This window comes from Dipodomys merriami, unplaced genomic scaffold (assembly GCF_024711535.1).
Source record: "Dipodomys merriami isolate MVZ:Mamm:240054 unplaced genomic scaffold, mDipMer1.0.p SCAF_582, whole genome shotgun sequence".
In the NCBI taxonomy this organism is placed as follows: domain Eukaryota; kingdom Metazoa; phylum Chordata; class Mammalia; order Rodentia; family Heteromyidae; genus Dipodomys; species Dipodomys merriami.
The window spans coordinates 424,059-431,265 of NW_027206160.1; the positions used below are offsets into that span (position 1 = coordinate 424,059).

Sequence of the window (7,207 nt, forward strand, 5' to 3'; positions counted from 1 at the left end):
AAATGGCTTAGAATTTATTCCTACCAGTTTTTATAAATGGCTTTGTACAATGGTATGTGATTATTTTATTTTACATAGGATGATTTTTTCTACTACCTATAAGTTTTGGAAAAAGAAGAAAACTAAAATTTACTACTTAAAGGAATATGATAGAAATAGAAGACAGATTTTATGTTTGTCAAATCTCTCATCAGTACCCATATTCAAGACTTAAAGTCATATTTCTTACTATGTTAGACAGATAGGGAAAATATATGATAAGGCAACACATGATAAGGCAACTATATTAGTGACTTTAAAATGTACCTTCTTATGTGATGAAATTTACTTTATTAGCTAATATTTGGGTTTGAATTATGGGAGGCTGATCTATTTAACACATTTCTGGAAGGCACCTACTGAACAACACAAATGGTGGGGGGTAGAATTTCTGCACTTTAATGAATGGTTGAACTTGTTTGGTATTAGTGCTGGGTACGTAAATCAACTCTATTGTAACTAGCTCCCTACACTTGAAAACCTTGTAATGTCACTATCATCTACTTGTCAAGTGTTATTTTGGTGAATATGATTTTTAAAAGTTTATTTGAAAAGGAATATACTTTCAGGAGATTAAATGTACGTTACATTGGTTTGAGAATGACATTTTTATACTACAGAACCAAGTTTTACTGAAGTACCAGTGTTTTGAAGCACTAAGGGTCTTCTCAATTAATGTTTTTCTAAATTATATTTGACCTCTAAATCAAGTTTTCCTAGTCTTGGTAGACCAATTACGATCTATCATTCCAGAAACTATTTTTTTGGCTGCAATGACATTTTTCATTCATCATTAGGAGAAAGGTATTAAAAATAACCTTGTTCATTTGTGATTTTGTTCACTCATATGGGCTGGTCATCTGTCAATTGAATGTTTGAATTACAGAACTTTCTCTCAGATTTTGTGATCTCATCTTTCATTTTAACTTGCCTTGCATTTCACAATTGATTACTGCTAATTCTTGTAAGCAATTGGGGCCCTGAAATATTATAGGAAATGAAAAATTGAGATGAGTCTTTAATTATTTTCTGTTGGCATGTTGCCTGGGCCTATGTGAGAAGTCATGCCCTTGTTATCTGATGATGCAGATAACTGGGATCTGTTATCCTAGGACCCGTGGGTCCTGCAGAAGAATAATAGCTTTTAGACATCATATCAGCAAAATTTGGGTATAATCAGTAAGAATGCTTCAGAAATATGGAGAAAAACACTTTGGGACCAGCAAGTTAAAACAATACACAGAGCATCAGAATAAAATCCCTTATAGATTAGCAGAAAACAATACTGTTATTTTACCATGTGTATTCAGAAGACCACGACCACTTAGAAGGTATCACAAGCTTATACTGAAGATATTGCATTGATACTTTTTATATTCTAATATATATTCTAAACCCAATTATTTATATTCCAATCTATTTATGGGAATAAATGTAAATATATTTGTCAAATTATCAATTCTAGTAAGATTCACTGTATGAAATTTAAAATCAGCACATATAAATATAAAATATATAAGTACATATAATATAAAAATTGTTTTGCATTGTTGTATTGTGTTTAGGGAATCAAAGGCAACTCTGTTTTAAAGTATTATTCCATTATCTCTACCTCAGTTTTTGGTAGAGTTAGACTTAAAGCTTTACCATTTGTAGACAGGCAGCCTAGAGGCAAGAGGAAACACTGTGATTAAAACATTACAAATTTAAGGTCTAATATCGAGGAGAAACATATGGACTTCTCCAGGAGCTATTGCAATATTTGGTGATAGAATGTCAGTAGTGTAAGTTCCTGCTTGGTTGGATGATAGGTCAGGACAGTAGGTAATCATGCCTATGAACAATTTTTTCACTTTCTTGGCTTTAGCTACTTTTGAAATGATACGTATAATAAACAATTATGTTTTGATAAAATACCTTCCATTCTGAACAATTCTGTCTGAACTGTTTATCTCTCTATGATCCCTTGTAACTAAGATTATTTTTGTTCCAGTAAGACAATCCATGCTGTCAAGGTAAGATATTCTGGTTGGTCTGTTCCTACATGGAAGAAAGGTAAAGGTTCAGTGTCAATGTCTAGTGCGTTGGGGTCCCTGGGTAAGGGTCACAAAATCACCAGGACACAGGGGATGCAGAGTGCAAAGAGCAATTGCCACTGCATGCTGTGCTTTATTGTTAGTGGGAATTTAAAGACTAGCAAGCATAATATTTTCCAAGATTTGGTCAGAAAACATTCACACAAAAGATTTCCACAGATACATTTTTACTTAACCTATGAGAGAATGTCTAGGTATATTATTATCTAAACTATTTTAGAGCAAGCTCAAACCACATCTCCAATCTCAGGAAAATGCTTGACCAGCTGTTCATCTATGCTTAAGCAAGCAGAAGAGCCACTTCCTCAGCTCCCAGGAGTCTGTGACATGTTTTGAGAAAGGGAGAGGGAACATTTTCCCTCTGTAGCCTGGCGTTCCAAGAGCTTTCCTAATCCCAAACACAGTCCTCAGATAATCCCGAGGCTGGAGCCTGCATCATTCTGCCCCCTCAACATAGACCCTGAGTCTTCACAGTTCAGGTAGACATTTGTCGCAGCAAGAGCTCATTTGGGAAATTTTAAGCTGCAGAAAGTTAGAAGTAGCTCTTAAGCAAGGCTTACTTTGAATCCATTAGCTCCACAAAGCTAACTCAGTTGATAAATAAGTACTTGAAAAGCCACCACCTTTGGACTTAGCTGTAAAGGCTTCAAAGTATGATCAAATTTAAAATGAAAATGACAAAATAGTCATTGACAAAAAAATTGTAAATGTGAGCAATCGACCGAACTATATAAGTTTTTTCCACTGTACTTAGAGAAATAAGATCAATAGCATTTTTAGGAACAATAAGGGTTCCTTGTTACAAATAGGCAACCATGGATAAATGCCTGTATAAAGATTGTATCATTACTTACTTAAATTTAGAGGATACTACATGCTTCAACAGCAGGTCTACCCAAATTACAACAATACAGAGATTAACATGGCACTTGCACAAGGATGATATGAAAATTTGTGAAGTATTCCATATTTTTCATTTTTCTGATGCAAGATATGAAAAACAGTTATTAAAAAGTTGATTACAAAAATACAAGTGTAACAATACATGTAATTCATAGAATTAAAGGTTAGTTTGACATCAGTGTATTAAATTTTCACCTTAGAAAGGCCTTTACATAGTATAACTTCTACAAAACTTGAAATTAGATAATATTGCCATTTTATCCCAAAGAAATAAAATAATATAAGAAACTACGAAAAAAAGGAGTCTTAAAATTCTTCTATGTGGAATGCAATCTGAAAGGTCACATTTATCAATGAATCCATACATTATATAACAATGTAGAATTCAAAGTATTATATCTAGGAGAGAATGAAATAGATTATGGACATTACACAAACATAGATATTCTTTTTTCAGAAAAGCACCCGGAACATCTTTAGTTTCTATACTATTCATTTCAACAGATAAGTTAAAATTATTTCTGATTTAAAGAATCACAAACTCTGCAGAAATCATTATAGATGTATACAAACAACTCTTGAATACATTTTGATATCAAAGTCATGCAATTCACTTGGAAGTATACCATGGAATACATAAATATTTATTGTAAGATATTGCTGCTGCTTTGCATTGTGAAAAAATTTGTAGGGACACCAAAGATGGACTGGCATTTTTGAAATTTAAGAAATCAAACCATTACGACTTAGGAGAACAATTTGTACAGCCTTCGACAACTTCAAAGAGGTAGTGATACATACTTATCCTTTTGGAAATATCAAATGCAGTTTCTTCAAAATTGTTCTTCAGACCTGGTTTGATATAATGGTTCAACACAAGGAGATACAGAGTATCTTTGCTATTTCTATTCCCAGCAGCAAGATGCAAGGAGGTCAAGAGGCCTTTAGTTTGGGGATTGGTATCTGCATCATGATGAAGTAATAAAGAAGCCATTCTGATATTATTCCACATATAAGTACTGTGCAGGCGTGTCCAGGCATTCAGAGTTATTGCATGAATATCTGCCTTGAGCTACCAACTAATGGACAATGTCTAAGTGTCCACTCTAGGCTTCCCAATGAAGAGGGTATACTCATCCTCATCCCTAGAATTCATCTGGGTGGCCATTTTGGAAAGCAGTGTTCACACCACAGTAAGTCGATACATTTCAACATCCCAAAGAAGAAATTTTCTTGGATCCTACTCCATTTTTTTCTTGCAATTGATACCATTCCTCATTTTTTCATCTTGTTCCTTGTCTTCGTCAGAATTGCCTAACCAGAGATTTTGAGTACCAGTGGGAATTAGGTGTCCATGTATTTCCCCAATAGTTCACATTGGTTGAACTGGTCAGAAAAAACTGGTGAATGTTCTGCATATGTTTTTTCACCATGATATATTTTGTCTTTTTCCATTTTTACTATTCTAAATTATTCTAACTGGAGAGTAGTGAATTATAGGGAGCAGAGGAAAGATTTTCCTCAGTATTCAAAGGTACAGACTGAAAATCAGGACCAGTGGTGTCTTCATGTGCAGCTTATTCTAGGAAAGAGAAAATAGGAAACAATGCCTTCTATGCAAATGATTTGGGAAATACCATGTTATAGTGTACGAGAACTCACTATTCAACATATGGGATTTATGAGCTTTCTAATAGTTTTCTAATGTTGGTATCCAACATTAGAAAAAATGTATAATGCAGTAATAAAATAGAAGTCCTTTGTATGACTACCTAAATTCTTGTTTTTTTTTTTTAAAGACACTTGTTTTCATCTAAAAATAGGCCTATCTATTGTCTTCAGGTGATTTTGATGATTGAAGATGCTTAATGAGAAGTCAAAATGTATTAGTAGTCCTTTGCTATCAATTAAATTTCACTTTTTCTAAATTTCACTTTTTCTTCTTGGAGAATATAATGATCAAAGCAATAGTTCAGAATCAGCAAGCAATAATTCAGAATCATGCGTCAAGTACAAGTGAATCACCAGTAAGTAATCCTCGATTCCATTTTCCACAAAGTTTTGTTACAGATACAATCTGCCTGCCTTCTCTAGCTGCTTTCCTAGCCTGGATCTATTCTTTCATTTTACAGGAAAAGTGTGAATCAACTGATTTCAGTCAGATCTGTTAGTAGAATTATCAAGTATTGAGATTCTTTTTTTTTTTTTAATTAGTTGTGGGGCCTGAACTCTATGCCTGGGCACTGTCCTTGAGCTCTTCAAATCAAGGCAAGCGCTCTACCACTTGAGCCACAGCACCACTTCTATATTTTTCTATTCATGTGGTGCTGTTTTGGGAAATGGCAGAGCAGAAAGTGAAATGATGCAACCAAAAATAGAAAAGCAAAATAAATTAGGATAATTATGGAGCAATCATATTGTCTATGAGAACCATAAAACAGAGAGAGGAAAAGAGATACAGATGTGCAATGACCTAGCTAGCCAGAAAATCCATGCTTCTACTCAATTTACAGAGCAAACAAGTTTTTTTTATTTTTTTAAAAAAGATGGAAATAGAATTTATGTATTTACTTGAAATTAGTAAATACATTGTTAGTCGCCTACATAAAGAGACATAGCTTTGACCAAATTACAGATAAGAATCTTAATCCTTGGCCTGGGAAGGTGGCTCAGTGTAGAGTGCTTGACTTGCAGCTTACTACAGTGCAGACACTACTTTCCAAAAAGGCCACTCATATGAATACTATGTATGAGGATAAGTATAATCCTCTTCATCGGGAAGCCTAGAGTGGACACATAGACATTGTCCATCAGTTGGTATCTCAAGGCAGATATTTATCCAATAACTGTGAATGGCTGGACACACCTGCACAGTGCTTATATGTGGAACATATTGCAACAGCACACACACACACACACACACACACACACACACACACACAAATCATCAGATTTCTTCTTAAGTATTTTTTGTGTATGGTCTTAAGAAGAAATTTACATTACTAACTTGAATTTCTGACAGAACAATATAATCACTGTACATCTTCCTTCTATACTCTCAATATTAAATTGCTATCTAAGTATGTGCAATAGATAAGTATAGGAAAAAGTAGGAGCCACACTGGTGGCTCATGTCTTTATTCCTAGCTAATCAGAAAGACAAAATCTGATGATTGTGGTTTGAAACCAGACAAAGAAAAATAGCCCATTAGATTCTGGTTTGAAAGTAACCAGCAAAAGCTAGAAATGGAGCTTTCTTATAAGCAGTAAGATGCTAGCCTTGAGAAAACTAAATCAAAATAAATAACAAATTCTGAGACCGAGCCAGGCCCTGAGTTCAAGCTCTAGTATTAGCACCAAACTAATGAATGAATGAATGAACTAAAAATAAATTAAATGGTCACATGTGCAGAGACAGGGAAAATGTAACCACCGTGGTGAGTGGATTATGAATTATTTTGTAATAAGGCAAATTATCATTTTTCCTAACCACTAATATTTTTTGGACATACTTTGTTTTTTTATTGTGAAAATACTGTACAGAGGAGTTACAATTACCTGGGCAAGATAGTGAGTACATTTCTTATCAAGCATTGTAGCCTCCTCCGTTGTTTCCCCATCCTGTCCCTTTCCATCCTCCCCACCCAATCCTCCCCACCTTCCCTTCTCCCCTCTCCTCCCCACCCCCTGCACGAAAGTTGTAAAGTTCATTTTCAACATAACCACTCGTACATTTCACTGTTGCCATGGGTCTACCTGTATGGACATAATTTGTATCGGTAAATCATGAGTGTCTTCCAGTAGTTCGAATGCTATTAGAACTTAAGTCTCCTTAGAATTAACATATACATTTATGACACTTAGTGAGGACAAATAGGCCTGTATTATATTCAGATTTTCTGAGCTTTCTTCTGGTGCATTTTGTTTTGCTTTCTCATAGGATATCTAGTGAAATATCATAATAATTTGGTTCTCATATCCCTTAGGTTCTTTTCTTTTCTTTTTTATTTTTTTGTGAACATACTGCACAGAGGGATTACAATTACATGGGCAAGATAATGAGTACATTTCTTATCAAGCATTGCATATTCCTCCTTTCTTTGCCCTTCACATCCCTTCCCAGATTCCCCCCACACCCCCCAATCCTCTGCCCCCGTCCTCCCTCCCCC

The 7,207-nt window shown here is 34.7% G+C and overlaps 1 pseudogene; it reads left to right on the forward strand.

Annotated features, from left to right (window-relative positions):
- Nucleotides 1-3,009: 3,009 nt before the first annotated feature.
- Nucleotides 3,010-3,109, forward strand: LOC138813081 (U6 spliceosomal RNA; annotated as a pseudogene).
- The last annotated feature ends 4,098 nt before the right edge of the window (nt 3,110-7,207 follow it).